The following is a 10,181-nucleotide window of genomic DNA, read 5'->3' as shown; positions in this document are numbered from 1 at the left end:
TCCTGGGGCGACCATTTTTATCGACCGGTCGTGCCCAGATTGATGTGCACAAAGGAGAGATCACCTTGAGCATGAATGGACAGAAGCTCAGGTTTGACATTATTCGAGCCATGAAATATCCTGATGAAGAAGACCTTAATGAATCCGACGATGAACAAAGTTTGAATGATAAAGAGAAGCCTGACGATGGAAATGAAGATGAGGATGCAATCACATCCATTGTAGCATGCAATGCAATCATAGAAAAAACAAACAAGGAAGAGGATGTGATCGCATCCCAAGAAGTTAAGCTGACAGTGAATGAAGAAAGAAAAACAATGCAACCGTCTTAGAACATCCACCAATAATAAAGCTGAAGACCCTTCCTAACCACCTGAAGTATGCATTTCTGGGGTAGAATGAAAAGCTACCGGTAATCATTTCCTCTGCACTTAATGAAGACCAAGAAAATGTGCTGCTGAGCATTCTGAGAAAATATGTAAAAGCAATTGGCTGAGCGCTCATAGACATTAGAGGAATCAGCCCCGCATACTGTATGCATAGAATTTGTCTTGAAGAGAATCATAAAGGATCGATCAAACATCAGCACAGACTCAACCCTGCGATGAAGAAGGTCGTAAAGAAGGAGATAATCAAGTGGTTAGACGCGGGCATCATCTATTCCATAGAGACAGACAACACGTGGATCAGCCCGTGCAATACATGCCAAAGAAATGAGAGATGACGGTAGTCCCTAACGCAAATAAACGAGCTTACGCCACAAAAGGACCGTCACTAAGATGGCAATTTTTATAAGACTACGCCAAAACTAAATGTGGCAACAAGAAGGATCATTTCGCGTTACCTTTTATTGACCAAATGCTGGATCGTTAGTAGAAAAATGATATTACTGATTCTTGGATGGGGTATGCCGGTTATAACCAGATCAATGATCGCGTTCTGAAGATCAAGAAAAAACCACATTCACACTGCTCGTATGGAAACATTTGCATTTCGCGCATGCATGCCGTTACAGCCTCTACAAATGCGCCGAGCACTTTCCAAAGGTGTATGATGGCCATCTTTTCAAAAATATCTCGAACACTTTATAGAAATATTCATGGATGATTCTTGTGTATGGACACACATACGAAATTTGTCTTGACAACTTGAAGATATTGAAAAGATGTGAGGAGACAAACTACAGATGCTTAATTGGGAGAAATGCCATTTCATGGTGAAGGAGGGCATTTTGCTTAGGCACAAGGTCTCTAGGGACGGGTTGGAGGTGGAAAAGGCAAAAATTGAAGTGATTGATAAGCTCCCACCTCCAACGAGTGTAAAGGTTGTCAGGAGCTTCTTGGGACATGCTGGATTTTATAGACGTTTTGTCAAGGACTTCTCAAAGATTGCACGAACACTAAGTGTGTTGATGGAGGCAGATAGAAAGTCAACTTGCTTCAACACATTCATGCTTTTGAAAAACGCATTAACGACCGCGCTTGTGTTGATCACACCAGATTGGACACTGCCTTTTGAATTAATGTGCGATGCGAGCAGTTATGCGATGAGAGCAGTGCTGGCGTAGAAGAGAAAAACAATGCTACATCCCATCGCATATACGAGTAAGACCTTGAATCCTACTCAAACTAACTACACCACCATAGAAAAAGAATTGCTTACGATGATATTTGCGTTGGAAAAATTCAGAGCATATTTTCTGGGAACGAAAGTACTCATCCACACTGACCACTCGGCGATAAAATATTTGATGACAAAGAAAGATGCGAAGCCGAGATTGATTAGATGGGTTCTCCTCCTCCAAGAATTTGATATGGAAATAATTGATCGCAAATGGACGGAGAACCAAGTTGCAGATCATTTTTCCAGATTAGAAAATCTAGAGGTTTTCCGCAATCAGTCAGAAGTGAGTGCAACGTTCCCAGACGAACAGCTATTTCAGATTGAGGAATTGCCATGGTACGCAGACGTGGTAAATTATCTGCTTTACGAGCAATTTTGCGAAGATTATACCGACCATCAAAAGAAGCGGCTCAGACATGAATGCAGATCTTATTATTGGGATGAGCCAAAACTGTATAAGAGGGGGTCAGACCAGATTCTGCGACTGTGTGTACCGGATACTGCTCACCAATGCATATTATCACAATGCCATGAATCACCATTTGGCGGGCACTTTGGAGGCCAGTGCATAATAGCGAAAGTATTACAAAGTGGGTATTATTGGCCAACACTATTCAAGAATGCAAGAGACTACGCGATGAAGTGTGACCGGTGCCAATGCACGGATAATATTTCATGGAAACATGCAATGCCCATGAACATCATTTTAGAACTGGAATTTTTCGACGTCTGGGGCATTGATTTCATGGGACCATTACCACCATCAAATGATCACAAGTATATTCTGTTAGCCGTCAATTACATTTCCAAGGGTAGAAGCGGTAGCATGCGTCGCAAGCGATGCGGCGGTAGTCTCCAAATTCCTGAAGAAAAATATTTTCACTTGTTTTGGCACTCCACATGCCATAATAAGTGATGAAGGTTCCCACTTTGTCAATTACATAGTCAACAACTTGCTGCTCAAATATAATATCTTCCACAAAGTGGCCACCGCATACCATCCACAGACGAATGGTTAGGCTGAAGTGTCCAACTGGGAAATTAAGTTGATATTGGAGAAGGTGGTAAAGCCTTCGCGAAAAGACTGAGCAACGAAGCTGGACGATGCGCTGTGGGTATACAGAACTGCCTATAAGACACCTATAGGCACGTCTCCGTATACGTTGGTGTTTGGTAAAGCATGTCATTTACCACTTGAGCTAGAGCACAAAGCGCTGTGGGCGGTGAAAAAGCTTAACTTCGACTTTAAGGCAGCAGGGGAAGCAAGAAAACTCCAATTGGTCGAGCTGGATGAATGGAGAATGCAAGCTTATGAGAATGCCAAAATTTACAAAAAACGAGCAAAACATTGGCATGACAATCGGCTATGCGGGAAAAATCTCCATGTCGGACAAAAGGTCTTACTTTTCAATTTGCGGCTACGGCACTTTCCCGAAAAATTAAAGTCACGCTGGTCCAGACCCTTTATAATTAAAGAAGTATTCCCGCATGGTGCGGTTGAACTGATTAATGAAGAAGGGATCTGTACATTCAAGGTTAATGGGCAAAGAGTCAAGGCATATTGCGGAGGTGATTTTCATCGGGAAAAGACCTCTGTAGACTTGAGAAATTCAGAATGAAGGAAGATCGAGTGGCCTCTATGATGGATGCGATAGAAAATCATCTAGAGTGCAAGTCTTTTGGAATATCCTTTTCTTATCAATGTTTCATGAACTCTCACTACTCTTATGTTATTTCGATTATCGTTATCTTTGCATCTTTATGTTCAAAAAAATTGTTAACTTTTTTTTTTCCCATTATTTGACCCTCTCAATATTTTCTTTGCAACGATCGAGGTGAACGATTGTGGAGACGCTACACGAATGACCCAATTACTTTACTCCGTCACCGCAATAAAAAGAAAGTAGATCATCGCAAAGCAGGAAACGTCCACAACTAATGCGGGTGATAACGCAAATTTGGGGGTTGTATCTTTCCTTGACTTTATTCCAAATTTTGCACTATCGCATCGCATTTTAATTTTGAAAATTTTATCACTGCATCCTCTTTGATTGGCGCAATCATTTAACATTGATTAATTTAGTAAGTCACCGCATTATTTCTCTTTGCCAATTATGATTTCAATGATGAAACGCATGTTTCTATTTTTTCGTATACACTAGAGTTAACTTAATTTTAGGACAATCACCTCATAAATATTTCTACAAGTTAGTGGTATGCTAGCTTTCTTTCAAACTGATCCTTTACGAAACTTCCTAAGAGCATCACATGACTTCTTTCAATCTTTTAGTAATGAGGGTATTGTCCCATTTTAAATTTGGGGGTACGGTATTCATTTTTCGACCTTGCTAATTTTAGCCTTCCAAAAAAAAACAAAATTCATAACGTTGCGATCGGATCCTACTCGTAGTTGGATGTTCGCATGACACCCGTGGGGGCAAGCCAAAACGAAGGTAGAAATCGTGATCAATGTATAAATAAATGATCGCAACTCTGCTGCCAAATAAGCATGAGTTTAGACTAAGAAAGAGTGTCTTGCTCGTAGTTGGATGTCTGCATGACACACGTGGAGGTAAACCAAAACGAAGGCTAGGCACTTAGATCAGCGCAAGGTCATAAAAAAATGTGTAAAATATGCAAGGATAAAAAAAATCATTTGAAAATACCCTAGTGAAAAAGTTTTTTTATGAAATAAATCATGCGATGCCCTGAAATCTAGTAAAAGTATTTTTGAATGTTAAACTTGCGGTCCCTAAATTTTAGAAATATTTTAAGAAGAGACCTGGATAAGAATTAAGGAAATTTTGGACTATAGGATTTGAATAAGGCATCCTTAAGGAATCTAGGAAAGAGAAGGCGGTCGACTTTCTGAAGAAAATATTTAGCTTATGCTTGAGGACAAGCATTGTTTAAATTTGGGGGTGTGATAACGAGCAGAAATGCACGTTATTACAGTGCAAAGTTATAAAACAATGCAGGATTGCAATGATAAAAATATACAATATTGCGTCCAAAAGCATTAAGTTCACAACATTGTAGTTGCACGCGTCCATCGCATTAAAATAGCCAACTTATGTATTTTTGTGCAGAAAATGTGTTGACGCAAGGTGGAAATGCGATCCAAAGAAATTAACGTCCGAGCGCATTAAGAGATTACGTTGACGCAAGGCTATGAAATCATTTGCACTCGCGAATATCTGCTTAAGAAGGTTGTCGCATAGAGCCGGTGCATCATGGTGGCCGCATCTGGGTGAAAAGCGTAATAAATCAGGATGGGACAGAAAGCTGATGACGGTCGATTTCGAATTAAGTTGACAAGCCATTAACGACCTACTGTAACAAGTACACTCAACTTTTTGGTGACAAATATTCGGCGCATAAGACAAAGAATTAATGCCACCCCATCAGTGCAATCATAAGAGAGAATAAGCCTTTCATCCCAAAGCTCTATAAATACTGAAGGCCACCTTCAGTGAAGGAGTTCGTTCAGTTAGATAATTTTCCCTATAGATAGAAGTAGCCTTGTTCATAGTTTTCTTTACTTAGAAGGCAGAAGCGAGTGAAGGGAGATTATACTGAGAGATCGTTCTAGTGAACTTGGAAGAGTGCTGGAAGCATCGAAACCAGAGAGAGGGCCAACTCTTGCGGAAGCAAGAACATCTTTTGAACAGAATAGAGAGAACAGTGTAAAAGCCTTGGGAAGCAAGGAATTACTATTAGGCTCTCTACCCTTGTTTTCCATTGTCATTTTGTACTCTAAACTTATTTATATAAATGGAAACTACATCTTTATATCTGGTCACTCTCTGCACAATACGCATGAGTAGCTAAATCTGTCAAATGGGTTGAGAAGCACTTACCTAGCATAACTGAGGATCTTCATTCTATGCGATTATCTTGTATTATGTATGCGTCATTCGTCCATTAGAGATACTCGGAAGGATAGTATAAGGATAGAATCTAGGCTTAGAAAAGCCAGGTTAGAATCTAGGCTAAAGATAGTCAGTTTAGAACACATAATCAAGAGATAGAAGCTTAGGAATAAGTTCTGTTTGCTATTAACACATCGCATGCATCCTAGAGATAGGTTATGATTATATGTGGTCACCTTGTCCTTATGTGCATCTTGCATCATCACATAGGCAAGAAGTAGAGACTTAGGAATAAGCTCTATAGATATTATCGCATTCATCGCATATGTCCTAAAATTAGGAGTTATCGCATTTGCATTAGAAAATGAGTTGCAGTCGCATGAGTGTAGCGTGATTGCATAGCTTGAATGCATTCTCAGGAAATGCTAGCTAAAGATCTTCTCAACCCGTTCCTCCACATACTCAGTGTATCTACCGCATAATTACTCTTTTCTCAAATCTTCGCATACTTTTTATACTGTAAACAACAAATCAACCAACTATTTGATTTATTGTTACCGCAAAGTGATCTAAAAATTACTACCGCATATTATTTTCCTTAGTTCCTGAGTTCGACCCTGGGCTTACCAAGAAACTCATTAGGGTTTATACTTGGGTCCTGCTGGGAAAACTTGTTTGCACAACGCATTTTCCATCAACGCAATCCCTACCATTATTTCATCGCATAAAATAACACATCAGTCCCCAACACGAATGATCAGGATCAAACTATCCGTGACAAGTCAAACACTGTAGCCATGAGAGCCTTCGTAAATGGGTCAACAAGATTGAAATGGCCTGGGTTAGACTAATCCGTCTCATCTCCTCAACCTTTTGAGGTGTCTTAAGACACATGTCCTTAGACAAAGTGGCTTCATGCCTCAACGGCAGTAGGTCCCTCTTGGAGTCCTGCATCGTGTACTTGAGCAACATCTTGTCAATGTACGATGCCTAAGACAATGCTAGCACTTTGTTCTTACGATCCCGAAAGATCTGTATACCTAGAACAAACTAAACCTTTCCCAAATCGTTCATTTGGGTCGTTAGCCAGTTCTTAACTGTAGTCAGTAGACCTACATTATTTCCAATGAGTAGGATATCATCTACGTACAACACTAAGAAGACTACTAAAGCGTTGATGATCTTCTCGTAGACACAAGGTTCATCAACATTTTGGTTAGAGCCATATGACTTGATCACAGTATCAAACCGTATTGTCCAAGATCAAGATGCCTGTTTCGTCCATAAATGGACCGATTCAGTTTGTAAACCTTTTGCTCTTGACCTGGGGCTATGAATCCCTCGGGTTGCACCATGTAAATGGTCTCCTCAAGATTTCCATTCAGAAAGGCTGTCTTGACGTCCATTTTCCAGATCTCATAATTATAATAAGCTACAATGGACAGGAGGATGCAGATCGACTTTAACATGGCAACAGGCGAGAAAGTCTCCTCATAGTTGACTCCCTCTACCTAGGTATAACCATTTGCCACAAGTCGAGCCTTGAAGGTCTATACCTTCCCATCAGCACCCCGTTTACGCTTATAGATCCATTTACAACCTATAGGTCGAACCCCATCAAGCTGATCTACAAGAACCCATACTGAGATGTAAATCGACTCTATCTCGAGATCCATGGCCTTGACCCATTCATCTCGGTCAACATCCTCCATTGCCTTCTGATTAGACAATGGATCCTCAACGTCGCCTTCTGCTACCATAGTAAGGATTTTCGTGAAACGCAGATAGCGAACGGGTGGGTTCACAATCCTCCCACTACATCGAGGTTCCCTCAACTCTTGAGATGGAACCGACCTACTGGATTAACTCCCATCAACAACTCTTGCTGATGTAGCAGGCTTTTCAACAACTCTTGTTGAAGTTTCAGTAGTTTCATTGGAAAGCTCACACACTGTCTCTTATACACATCTAGATGTGTATAAGAGACAGACCTTTGGGGTAGCCTACAAAAAGGCATGACCTCGACCGTGTTTCTAACTTCTTGGGATTAGCCTCAAGCACATGTGCAGGGCAACCCCAAATGCGGAAGTGACGTAAACTAGCTTTACGCCCGTTCCACAACTCCAGAGGTGTTCTTGCAACACTCTTGGAGGGAACACATTTGAGTATATATACCGTAGTCTCCACTGCGAAACCCCAAAACGAGTCCGGTAAGGAAGCATAACTCATCATCAAGAGAACCATGTCTAACAATGTCCTATTTCTCCTCTCCACTACACCATTTTGCTGAGGTGTACTCGACGATGAAAGTTGGGAAACAATTTCATGTTCTATCAATTAGTCCTGGAATGTCAAATCCAAAAACTCTCCACCTCGATCCGATCGAAGTGTTTTAATCCGTCTATCCAATGCATTTTCAACTTCAGCCTTGAACTCTTTGAACTTTTCAAAGGATTCAGACTTCTGTTGCATAAGATAAACATACCCGTACCTGGAGTAATCATCAGTAAAACTGATCAAATACTCATAGCCATCTGGGGCTCGCATATTCATAGGACCATAAAGGCCAGAATGTACTAACTCAAGAGACTCCTTGGCTCTATACTTTTTCCAGTAAAAGGTCGTTTAGTCATCTTACCCTCAAGGCAAGATTCGCACACTGGTAAAGAATTTTCTTCTAACTCACTCAGTAGTCCATTCTTCACCAATCTCTCAATCCTATTGAGATTGATGTGCCCTAAACGAATATGCCAAAGTTGGGCATTTTCTTTTGGAGAAATTCATCGACGTTTTGATTGAGTTATGACAGTTCTAAACAATTTAGTATTATGAAGGGAATTAATGGCTAACAGCCTTAGCACATATAAATTCGATTCCAGATTTACTGTGCAAATAAAAACACCATCTTTATGAATAAATGCTTGATCCACATTAAAAGAGACAGTATATTTACATTGCAATAAACACTTTATAGTAATGTTCGTCTTTAGTTCGGGAACAATATATACATCATTTAAAATGAGAAACCTATTATGTAAAGCTAACTGGAGTCCTCTCACTACCACAGCTGAGACGATGTGCCTGATGCCTACTTGCATCGTTATCTCACCAGGCTCCAACTGTCGCCAAGATCTAATCCCTTGAAAAGAAGAACAAACATGGTTAGTGTCACCCGAATCAATTATTCAGGCAGAATCATCATTCTCCACTAAACAAGTTTCAAGAACAAGTAAATCACATTTACCTTTATCGGCCTTGGCTGCTTTCCTCTCTTTCAGATATCGAGGTTAGTTCCTCTTTCAGTGTCCATCTTAGTTGCAATGGAAACACTTTCCCATAGCAACCTGTGGATGCCTCCTTGGGGCGACAGGCAGTGGGTTAGCAGGTGCCTTCCCTTTTCCCTTACCACTCTTCTTCTTCTTCCCCTTTGCAAAGTTAAAAGTAGAAGATGCAGACTTCGTTCCTGAGATTGAACCTCTATGGAACATTCTGTTGGATGAAGCAACATTTGCCTCACTCTTGTTCCTCTCCTTACTTTTCAGTAAAGATTGATATGTCTGCAACTCGTTGAGGAGTGTTGTAAGGTTATATTTCACTTTGTTAAGAATCACATTGTTAACAAAGTGCAGGAAGCTCTCCGGCAAAGAATGCAGAATTATGCTAACCTGGCTGCCCTCATCGATGGTAGTTCATTCAACTCCGCCACATTAAAGTGGACCATCATGTTTAGCACATGTTAACGAACAGAGGTGCCTTTTTCCATTTTGGAGTTGAATATGTATTTAAGAGCCTCATGCATAAGCTATTTAGACGGTTGTCCAAACATCCTCCGTAGGGACTCCATGATCTCACGCGCTGAGACCATAAGGTCAAGTTTCTTGGCCAAGACTTCAGAAAGAATTGCCAAGATGTAGGCTCGGGCCTTCTCATTCGCCTTTGTCCATCGCTCATATTCCTCCCGAAAATTTCGAGTGGCATTCGGAGCTGGAATAGGAGGACAAGCCTCTGTGAGAGCCAATATGAGATCCTCGATGATCAAGATCGTCGTGATTATGTGTTTCCATGTTACGAAATTATCGCCACTAAGTTTTTCGGTGTTTAGTAATGACAATGTGGCCATGCCCATTTTGAAAACGTTTTCGAAAATACGAACAAATTTTTTTTAGATTTCGCTAAACCACTTTAAACCAATCAGTTTTGCAAAAAAGTTTCAAGTACCCTAAGATATAAACTTCTATATTGCAATGATGCGCTAGTGAGGCAGGACAAACATCACCGGTGGGGTGATCAGTCGCCTCTTCGTTGGGATGAGACATTCTCAACCATTAGGTAGAACAAACTCTTGGAACTGAACCTAACAGCCACCATTTTTCGGTCCAGAATCGTTAACCTTTAACTATTCCGCGTAAGTGTAACCCCTCGCTTTCGGTGCCAGAGTCCCACCCTAATGAGCCCACCGTAGGGAAGAAGCAGATTAGGACCTGTCTCTTATACACATCTAGATGTGTATAAGAGACAGCTCCTAGAGTGCCTCGAGGCGATGCACAGTAACTTTATTCAATCTAATGAGGGAGACCGAAGGATATGTTGTCGCACTTCCCGCTCCCACTTAGTATGAACACTCTCTCCATCCACCTTGATATTGACCTACCTAAACACCATCCGTTAGGGGGACACGCCAAAAGT

Source organism: Benincasa hispida, chromosome 8 (assembly GCF_009727055.1).
Source record: "Benincasa hispida cultivar B227 chromosome 8, ASM972705v1, whole genome shotgun sequence".
Classification (NCBI taxonomy): Eukaryota; Viridiplantae; Streptophyta; class Magnoliopsida; order Cucurbitales; family Cucurbitaceae; genus Benincasa; species Benincasa hispida.
The sequence above is the reverse complement of the archived record's forward strand: the minus strand, read 5'-3'. Positions refer to the sequence as shown.